Source organism: Octodon degus, unplaced genomic scaffold (genome assembly GCF_000260255.1).
Source record: "Octodon degus isolate 3935 unplaced genomic scaffold, OctDeg1.0 scaffold00033, whole genome shotgun sequence".
NCBI classification, from domain to species: Eukaryota; Metazoa; Chordata; class Mammalia; order Rodentia; family Octodontidae; genus Octodon; species Octodon degus.
This window is the reverse complement of record NW_004524609.1, coordinates 4,216,157-4,225,820: the sequence shown is the minus strand read 5'-3', so window position 1 is coordinate 4,225,820 and position 9,664 is coordinate 4,216,157. Positions and strand designations below refer to the sequence as shown.

General features: G+C 38.6%; 1 non-coding gene across 1 annotated transcript; it reads right to left on the bottom strand.

Moving 5' to 3' along the window:
• Window positions 1–3,163: 3,163 nt before the first annotated feature.
• LOC111816514 lies at window positions 3,164–3,269 on the bottom strand. Its single transcript, XR_002820890.1, has one exon. It is a non-coding gene; the product is annotated as a U6 spliceosomal RNA (small nuclear RNA).
• Window positions 3,270–9,664: the final 6,395 nt, after the last annotated feature.

Genomic DNA, 9,664 nt, shown 5'->3' with positions numbered 1-9,664 from the left:
CTAAAGCACCTACTTAGAACAAGCTTAGCAAAGCACTTGGACTGCGGTTCAATCCCCCAGCACCACATGCCAGCCAGCCCTGCCCCCAGGCGGGCTGAGCTGGCCACACACACAAAAATAAATAAATAAATAAATAAATAAATAAATAAATAAATAAAATAAATTAAAAAAAAAAGTGTGGGGAAGGCTAGGAATGTTGGTTTAATCTCCAGTACTGGAAAGAGAAAATATGAACATTTTTATGAATGTGAAAAAATGAGAGCCCTCATATGTTGTTGGCGGGAGTGTAAAATGGTTGAATCATGGTAGTAAACAGTTGGGTAGGTCATCAAAAAAGTTAAACATAGAGTTAATTGTATAACTGAGGATTCCATTCCCAGGTATTGAAGATATATTTACACAAAACCTTGTACATAGAAGTTTTATTAACAGCTGAAATAATTGAGTGAAAATAACTCAAATGTACATTAACTGATGAATGGAGAAACAAAAATTGCATCATATCTAAACAAGGGAATATTATTCAGCTATTCAGCTATTCTACATGGTGAGCCTCAGAAATCTTATGCTGACTTAAAGATGCTAGATCCAAAAGACCACATTGTTTAATTTCATTTGGTACATCCAGTGAGACAGAAAGTAGATTTATAGTGACCAGGGGACAGGAGGAGGAAGAGTGATTGTTAACTTGTACTGGGTTTCTTTCTGAGGTGATGGAAATGTTATGGATTTAGATAGTCATGATGGTTTTACAGTATTGTGAATATATTAAAAACCATTGAATTGTACAGTTTCAAATGGTGGAGTTCATGTTATGTACCTTATTTCAGTAACGCGTTTCCCACTTGTAGTGATTCTCCTGTTTTCAGCTTCCCCAATGCTGGGATTACAGGTGTGCACCACCATGCCTGCTCTTGGCAGCCAGCTCAGTATGCCCAGGGTTGGTGTAGCATGTGGTGCTGGGGATCAGACCTAAGCAGGTGCTTAGTCTGCTGAGCTATCTTGCTGGCCCTGTGTTTATATTGAAGTAGATTCCCCTAAAACACTGTAAACTCATCTTTACAAAACCTGAATGTACCCAGGATGTATGTTTGCATCAGATAAAAACCGTTTAAGAACTGTCTTCTGGGCTGGGAAGTTAGCTTTGGTGGTCTGAGTACCTGCCTGGCAAATGCAAGGACCTGAGTTCAATCATTGGTATGCATGTGCTAGCAAGCATCACGCCCCTGGGTCCAATTCCCAAAACAGGGAGAGAACTGTCTTCTATTTAGCATGGGAGATTAAAGAAACATGTTTATTTCTGCTTTTAAAAAAAAAAAAACCATTCAGTCAGATTAAAGGACTAAAATTAGCACAAATTAGAGCAAAGCTAGGTATGGTGGCCCAGCTTGTAGTTCCAACTATTTGGAAGCTTTAGATAGATCACTTCAGTTTGGTGTTTGAGACTAGCAAAACCTCCCCTCCACCCTTGTAAAAAGTTAAAATCTTATGTGGAGAAACTGTCTCCAGATGGGCAGGGATACCTGGAAGTGGAAGAGAAACGTCCTCCTGAAAATGAGAGGACTGGGTACGAGTTAGATGCTTCAACTTCAGCTTCTTGCGCTGCTCAGCTCCAAGAACACTATCAGCCACTTACATCTTTTATTCTGTGTGAAAAAGTCTGTTATACAAAGTGTTGGACAGCTGCAGAGAAGACACTTCTTAATTTTGAAGTCCACCAGTGAAACAGGTTACTTTGCCAGACACACTGTAATGAAGATCATCAGTTGCCATGTGGGAGAGGAAGGGTCTCAACCACTCAGTATCGGACTTTTCACTTCCACATTAAAAAATAGAAATAGCACCAGCTTCTCAGCAGCAGTGCCAAGAATGAGAACATGGTAGAACAGTGCTTCAGAATCGAGGGAAGATGCTGTCTAGCTTAGAATGCAGTCCTGTGCTCAAATACATGTGAAAATAGAGAAAGGCATTTTGGAGTATCCTATATCTCCAAAAATTATTTCTAATCATCTCTTCTTGGGAAGCTGAAGGGATATGCACAGAGAAATGAAGGAGCATATTATGAATGAGGAATACAAGAATGTTTGTATCCATTTCTGTAAAGGGAAAGAAAGGGAAGTCCTGAAATAATAAACCTAGAGAGCAGATTGCTCTAGGTTGGAAGCTATATTTCTATGAAACGTCCTACATATTTCTTTCTTCTGAGAGGGTCTGTATCAGGATTCTTATTTACAAATAACCAAGCCTAAAATGTGAAAATATATTGTTAGTAATAAACATTTTATTTCATTTAATCAGTTTTTTTAGTGTTTAATAGTTTTGCAGGTTAGAGAAAATGGTATTTAAAATTGGATTTGCTTTGTGGTGCTGGGAATTGACTCCTGGGCCTCGTACATGCCAGGTAAACTCTTTTTTTTTTTTTTAAACTTTTTTTTTTTTTGATTATTATTTATTTATTTGTTTTATTTGTGTGTGTGTGTGGCCAGCTCAGCCCACCAGGGGGCGGGGCTGGCTGGGCATGTGGTGCTGAAGGATCGAACCGCGGTCCTTGTGCTTTGCCAAGCTTGTTCCAAGTAGCTGCTTTAGACCACTGAGCCATCTCTCCAGCCCCAGGTAAACTCTTTACCACTGAGGTGCACCCTCATCCCTTTTTATTTGAGAGGAGATCTCAGATTGGCCTTCAACTTGAGATCTTCATGCTTTGGCCTCCCAAGTAGCTGGGATTATAGGTATGGGCAGCTAGCCTTGACTTGCAGCTTGTTCCAGTGATGTGATTGATTTGAAATGACTTAAATGAGTTGTAACCCACTTTTTATGTCATTTGCATATGATTTTTAAAGTTTTGAAAAATGAATAAGGCAAATATATGCAAATGTAGATATTATATGTGCTTATATATGGTTAAGTTAGCTTATACAAAAGACTGCACAGGGGGTTGATCCCCAGCGTGCTGTGCTGCCCTGCCCCGCCCTGCCCCGCCCCGCCCTGGGGCATGCTGAGACTGGGCATTGAGACTGGTTGTGGTGGTGCACACCTGTAATCCCCGCCCTTGGGAGCCTGTAAACAGGAGGATCACTAGAGTCCGATCTGTGTAATGAGATCCTGTAGACCCTGTACTAAATACATTTAAAACCCCCCCAAAACCAAAAGACTTTACTTTTTTAAAAATATGGAATGCTTCCTGAATTTGCCTGTCATCTTTTGTGGGGGCCATGCTGATTTTCTCTGTATTATTCCAATTTTAGTATATGTGCTGCTGAAGTGAGCAGTATTAATAGATATTACATATATTTATCTATGGCTAGTTTATCTTGTATAAAAGACTCTATAGTAAAAAAATTAATTTGTCTGTGTTCTGGATGAGATGAGTTACCACTTTCTTTCCTTACATGGTAAATTGCCAGCTGCTTAAACAGAGGAAAAATAGTCCATAGCAGGGCGAGCAAAAGTCAGCAGAGCTGTGGCCTTTCCTTTTCTGTTCCATCCACTGTAAACCTCTAGGTTGGTGTTGCCCACATCCAGGGCCAGGCTTCCCTCTTAAGCAGTCCCATCATCCACAACTGTACTAAACCAAACAGTGGGCTAATGTGGTCACTGCTTGCCCATGGGCCAGCATCACACACCCATGATTCCATCTTCTCCCAAAAGCTGCACCTGTCAGCTCATGAGGCATGAGAGGGGACATCCAGGTATAAGCCATAGCATGCTGCTTCAATATTCCTATCCTTAGAGTTCAGATTATACCTCCCTTGTGAAGCTCTTTCATATAATTTACAATATAATTTGAGGTTTTCTGAAATCTCAGTAAAGTTACTTGTACTTGTCACATAATGCTGTCTGTTGTGCTTAACTGCCTTTGCTGGACACATGTTATTATATTTAGTTTCCACATGGTGCCTTCATATAATTGTGTGCTTTATAAACATTTGTTCTGTTAAATGAGGTTTCTTCTTTTGCACTATTTTTTGTGATGATGCCAGACATTTTGGTAATTCAATTTAGCACTAATACTTCCTTCTAAGGCAAGCATATAGTTCCAGAACCCCTCTAGAATGTATACATAATATTTTTAGTTTTTAAAAATGGTGCCAATATGCTCCTATTTATTAAATACATGGATTTAGAACTCTTATTATTGTGAAAAAAAATTGAAACCTATTTCTCAATTTGAAACCAACTTTTCATCCTAAAAACATACCCGTTTGTATGAAAAAGACATAAGCACATGTGGAATTTCTAGAGATTTGATTGGGCTGTATTATGAGGAAACAGGTTCAAGTAGGTTGCTACTTTTTTGTACAAATACACAATATGATGTCCTCTTCCTTTATGAGATGGGGTCTAGTTGTATTTCCCAGGCTGTCCCCAAACGCCTGACTTCAAGCAGTCTTCCTGCCTCTTCCTCCCAAGAAGGTGGGATTAGTGATGTGAGCCAGTATTCGGCTTAATATGAGAGGTTTCTATAGTAATAGTAAAATCTTGAAGTCTTTTTTTTTTTTGGCTAATTACCGATATTCTTAAGTTAATGCTAAGTAAAATTTAGTATTGAGAGTTGTTTGGTGCTTTAAGAATATAATTGAAGCCTCAGAATTATAGGGATAAGAATTTAACTTATATTCATAAAACTTCTAATAGAAGGCATGAGATCGTTCACGTTATATGCATGAACCAGTGGAAGTAGTGGAGTTCTGGAATTTAAACTTGGAACAAAGGGAATGTGATAAATTTTATTCTTGTGATGTGTGATAAATATATGCTAAAGGATTTAGGTAAATTGCCATATTTTTTCCCACCTAATAGAAAACTTTTTACCTGGGATAGAATGGTACTGGAGTAGGTACAGTAGTGAAGAGAGAGCTTGTCTTATTTTACCTTTTCTTTGAAGTTGTTTTTAAGAGACCTAAACCAACTCTTAAATGCCTGGAAATAGAGGAATCAGTCACTAGAGGTTCTTTTTTCTAATATTAAATACTTCTGTGTATTATTATATATGCACTACATATTATGTGTCTTTTTTTTTCTTTTCTTTCCCCTTTTGGTAGTGCTGGGGATTGATCCCAGGGCCTCTTGAGTGCTAAGCAAATGCACTACTACTCACACCTGTAGTCCTGTGTGTCTTGTTATATTTTAAGAAATTCTTTACTTAGCTTCAGCTTTACTTTAGCTTAATCTGAAAAGCAGTACAGTGAAATATGTGAGTACAGATATCATCATTGGAAAACACTGATTTTAGAGAAGTTGAATAATTGTCCAAGGGCTCATAGCTAGATAAGTGTTGGGAGAACTGGAATTTGAGCCTAGACATGTTTTACTCCCATCTCTAGTCTATTACTGTGTCTTCCTAAATAGTTTAGGTCTCTTGACAGAGAGGTCTTTGAAGCCTTTGAACATTTGTTTTGTTTTTTCTCCTAAGCAATTACTTTCGGTCTTGTTTTCCCCTTCAGTTAAAACAGTACTGGTTAGAGAGTTGTTTATAATTTCCTTTAGACTCAGGTGTTAGGGTATATGTTTTGAATTAAAAGAATCCCCCACTCCCAGATCTCTTTCTCAGCTTCATGTAAGACAATTGGAAAGTGATTTGATTTAATCAGCACATTCTCTAGGAGAGCTGAAGTCAGTAGTATATTGTTTTTGGCAAAGTTTTGTTTTTGTGTTTTTGAGATAGGGTCTCACTTGTAATAGTTCAGGTTGGCCTGGACTCACTATGTAGCCCAGACAGGCCTCAAACTCGAGGTTATCCTCCTGGATCTGCCTCTCGTGCCCTGGGATTATAGGTGTTCGCCACCACATGCAGCAATAGTTCATAACCACATGGTGTGAATTACACAGGACACTTCAGCAAGTCTAGACATCAGAGCTAATGGAGAATTTGTAATTAAATGTGCGAAGTTGAATCAAAGATGAAAAACTTTGCCTTTTTCCCTTCATGTTTTAGGGTGGCTTCGAATAACTTTTGTTAATAGATGATAAACAGTAAAGTGCTGATCTTCTCTACTCTTTAATGCCCTTTTATAAGTGAGAATCTTAATTTAGGGAATTTAATGAGCTAATCTATATAAAGCGCTTAGCACAGTACCTGAAAAATAGTAAAAATGGTAACAATAAAAGTTATTATGTAGGGGCTGGAGAGATGGCTCAGTGGTCTAAAGCACCTACTTGAAACAAGCTTGGCAAAGCACAGGGACCGCGGTTCGATCCCCAGCACCACATGCCAGCCAGACCCGCCCCCTGGTGGGCTGAGCTGGCCACACACACACACAATAAATAAATGTAATAAATAAAAATAAATAAATATTTAAAAAAAAGTTATTATGTAGATAGTTCTTATACAATAAAATGTGAATTTTTTTCTTTCTTTCTTTTTTTTTTTTTTTTTTTGGCGGAACTGGAGATTGAACTCAGACCCTTGCGCTTGCCAGGGAAACGCTTATTCTACTGAGCCATTTCCTGGCCCCTAAAGTGTGAGTGTAAAGGGCAAAGGTAAAATTTAGGATGTTGTCAAGTTTCTTATTTCATGATTTTTATTTTTTCCCATAATTTTATTGAGAAACAAATAGCAATGAGATGATTTTTATTTACTTATTTATTTTTTTGGAGGAAGGTGGTTAGATGCATTTTATGATTTTAAAGAGAAGATCAGGGCCGGTGAGGTAGCTCAGAGGACTAAGCCCCTGCTTAGGCAAGTGCAGGAACCGGGTTTATTGTTTATGTATTTATTTAGTATTTTAGGACAGGATCTACAGGGTCTAACAGGGTCTCACTGCATAGATCTGACTCCATAGTGATCCTCCTGTTTACAGCCTCCCAAGCACTGAGATTTACAGGTGTGTGCTGCCACGCCCAGTCTGTCACTGGCTCAGTGCGCCCTAGGGGTGGGGCCATGAGGCAGGCCCAAGGATTGAACTCCCAGCTCCTGGGTCATCACCTAAGCAGGTGCTTTAATCCACTGAGCTATTTGGCTGGCTCTAGGGGCCGGGTTTTGATCCCCAGTATCACATAACCCCTGCTGGCCCCCTCCTCAAGTGCTCTGACAGGAGACTTAGTCTGGGCGTGGTGGTGCTTACCTGTGATCCCAGCAAAGGGGAAGCTGAGATAGCAGGATTACTATGAGTCCGAGTTGCTTAGTGAGACCCTGTAACAAATACATAAAAAATTAAATTAAAAAGTTAAAACAGGAGCTATGCCTGTTTTCAAAGGTCAGTGAAAATGTGTTCCCCATCTGCCAAAGTTACTTAGGTCCATATATGGACTCTGGAAATTTGTCCTATCAAGTACAGTTTTTCTCCTTTTTCAGAAATTAAAGAGCCAGCGAAATAGTTCAGTGGATTAAGCGCCTGTTTAGGCAAGTGCAGGAACTGGGGTTTGATCTCCACACCACATGCTGTACCAACCCTGCCCCTGTGCACACTGAGCCAGCCACTGAGACCAGATGTGGTGGTACATGTTTGTGATCTCAGCTCTGGGGAGGCTGAAAACAGGAGGATCACTGCAAGTCCAAGCTGCGCAGTGAGACCCTGTACCAGATACATTAAAAAGAAAAAAGGAAGAAAAATTAAATATTCACATGTGTCTTTCATCTTAAAGAATCCTATGTTAGCCCGTTTCCTTTAATTGCTGCATTTCTTTTTTCAATTCAGACTTTTTAGAAGAGAGTAGTGTACTCTCACTTCTTTTTTGTGCCGGGAATCAAATTCAGGATCTTGAGTTTGCCCGTTAGGTGTTTATGCTGCTGAGTTTCTCCCCAGCCCTCTACTCTCATTTCTGTGTTTTCACCTTTCATTGTGTACTAATTCAGGCTTTGCCAGTACTCCCATGAAACTGCTCTTGTGAAGATGTGGGTGCAGTGAGTGGTACAATTAGCAAGAGACTTGCCTGGCTTGCCTATCTTTGTATCACTGTTTCATTTGACTTCTAGTTACTTTTTAGGGTTACCTGTGAACTGATTACGTGTTTGTAAAAACAGGATCCCTGGGTGTTTGTTGTCCTCTCCAGTCACGCAGAAGAAAGCCTTTAGCAAGGTCCTTGAAGGAGTCTGTTCTTATCATCAGTTCAGCTAATGAGACAAACTGGGTAATTGTTAGAATTTTATGGAACATTTAAAAAACCTGTCTGCTAATTTTCAGGAATTGTGGGTGTCTCATCATTTGTGTTCTCTCTTACCACAACCATAGGTGTCCAAGAGCTTTCAAACACACATTGTTAGGTTTGACAATATTCACAGAGAATTCTCTTTCTCTTACCTCACTGCTGACACCTGTGCACCAGTTTGAGTGTGGTGGCAGGAACTAACTTCTTGTGTTTGTCAGGTAAGCCCTGCACACATGTGCAGAGGAGCCGACTCCTTTTCTTTTGTGACATTTGTTTGAGTGAGATTGCATATTTTTAGAAATTTCCAAATGACTGATAATCTTTCAAATGGAATGATTTTCTACTTGGTAGCAAGAAAGACACTGGAAATCTCTTATGAAAAACAAAACCTCTTTCAAGATTTTTGCATACTGTTTTATCTGTATTGCTTTATACTTCATCTCTAGGACTAAAGGCAGATTCTCCAGTTATCCCAGAGGGCTAGTCTTCCCTTGTCCTCTTGGAATACCACTCTCCTCACTGAGGCCATATTGTTTATGGCTGATCATCCTATGGAGCATTTCTGATTTAAAACGTATGTTATTAAAATATGCATAGTAGTTTTATATCTCTTAGCTTCACATTTATTTAAAATGTTAAATAGCTCCCTTCAAATATGTTTTGTTGGACCAGGGAGATGGCTCAGTGGAATAAGTGCTTCTCTGGGAAGCAAAAGGGCCTGAGTTCAATCCCCAGTTCCGTCAAAAAAAAAAGTTTTTTTACTAGTTTTTGTGATTCCTTGGGTTATTCTTTCAAACTCAGCTAACACTGAGGGTCATCTTTGTAAGTTTTCTTAAATCTTCTCTTAGCCCATCAGACTACATAGACATTTTTGTTTTAATCAGCTCACCAAATTAATTTTTTATAGTCACAGTTCTTTCCCCTAGACAGACTTCCTTGTTTTGTGTTTTAGGTTCTTCCTGTAGTTCTGAAAAACTGTCTTTGGTTGTAGAAAGTGAGCTTGCCATTTTATTCCTATGATTGAGTTTTCCTTGGTTTTGTTTTTTGTTTCTGATTTTATCTTCGTTATTCTTAAAATTTTATTAACATGTCACTCACTTTTATCCTTTTTTTAAAGCATTAATTTATCTGCCATTCTCTCTAGCCTTTCTATGATAGTGTTTTAAAAAAGTTATCTGCACGATTTTGTCCTTGGATATTAGTCTCTATTTACGAGATTCTTTCCCAAGATGTCATTTCGTTCCTTTGGAAATTTCATCTCTTTAGAAGGTTGTGGCTTATGCTGCACTGTGTCGACAGTTGCTTTAAGTTGGCTTAAGAGTTCATATATACTCTTTACATTTTGTAATCATATTTTGGGAAGAGATGAAGTTATCACAGGAGATTAGGGAAGTTATTTTCTCTATATTTTACTTTCAGTAAATAATAAAATGTAAGATGTAGTCAAGAGTTGTTATTTATTGGGATTTACAGCCCCCAGTACATAAAATTATATACTTTAAACATGCAAAATGTATTGCAAATTATGTAATTGAATAGTTTAGAAATGTAGATAAAATTTGGGCTGTTTTTTTTT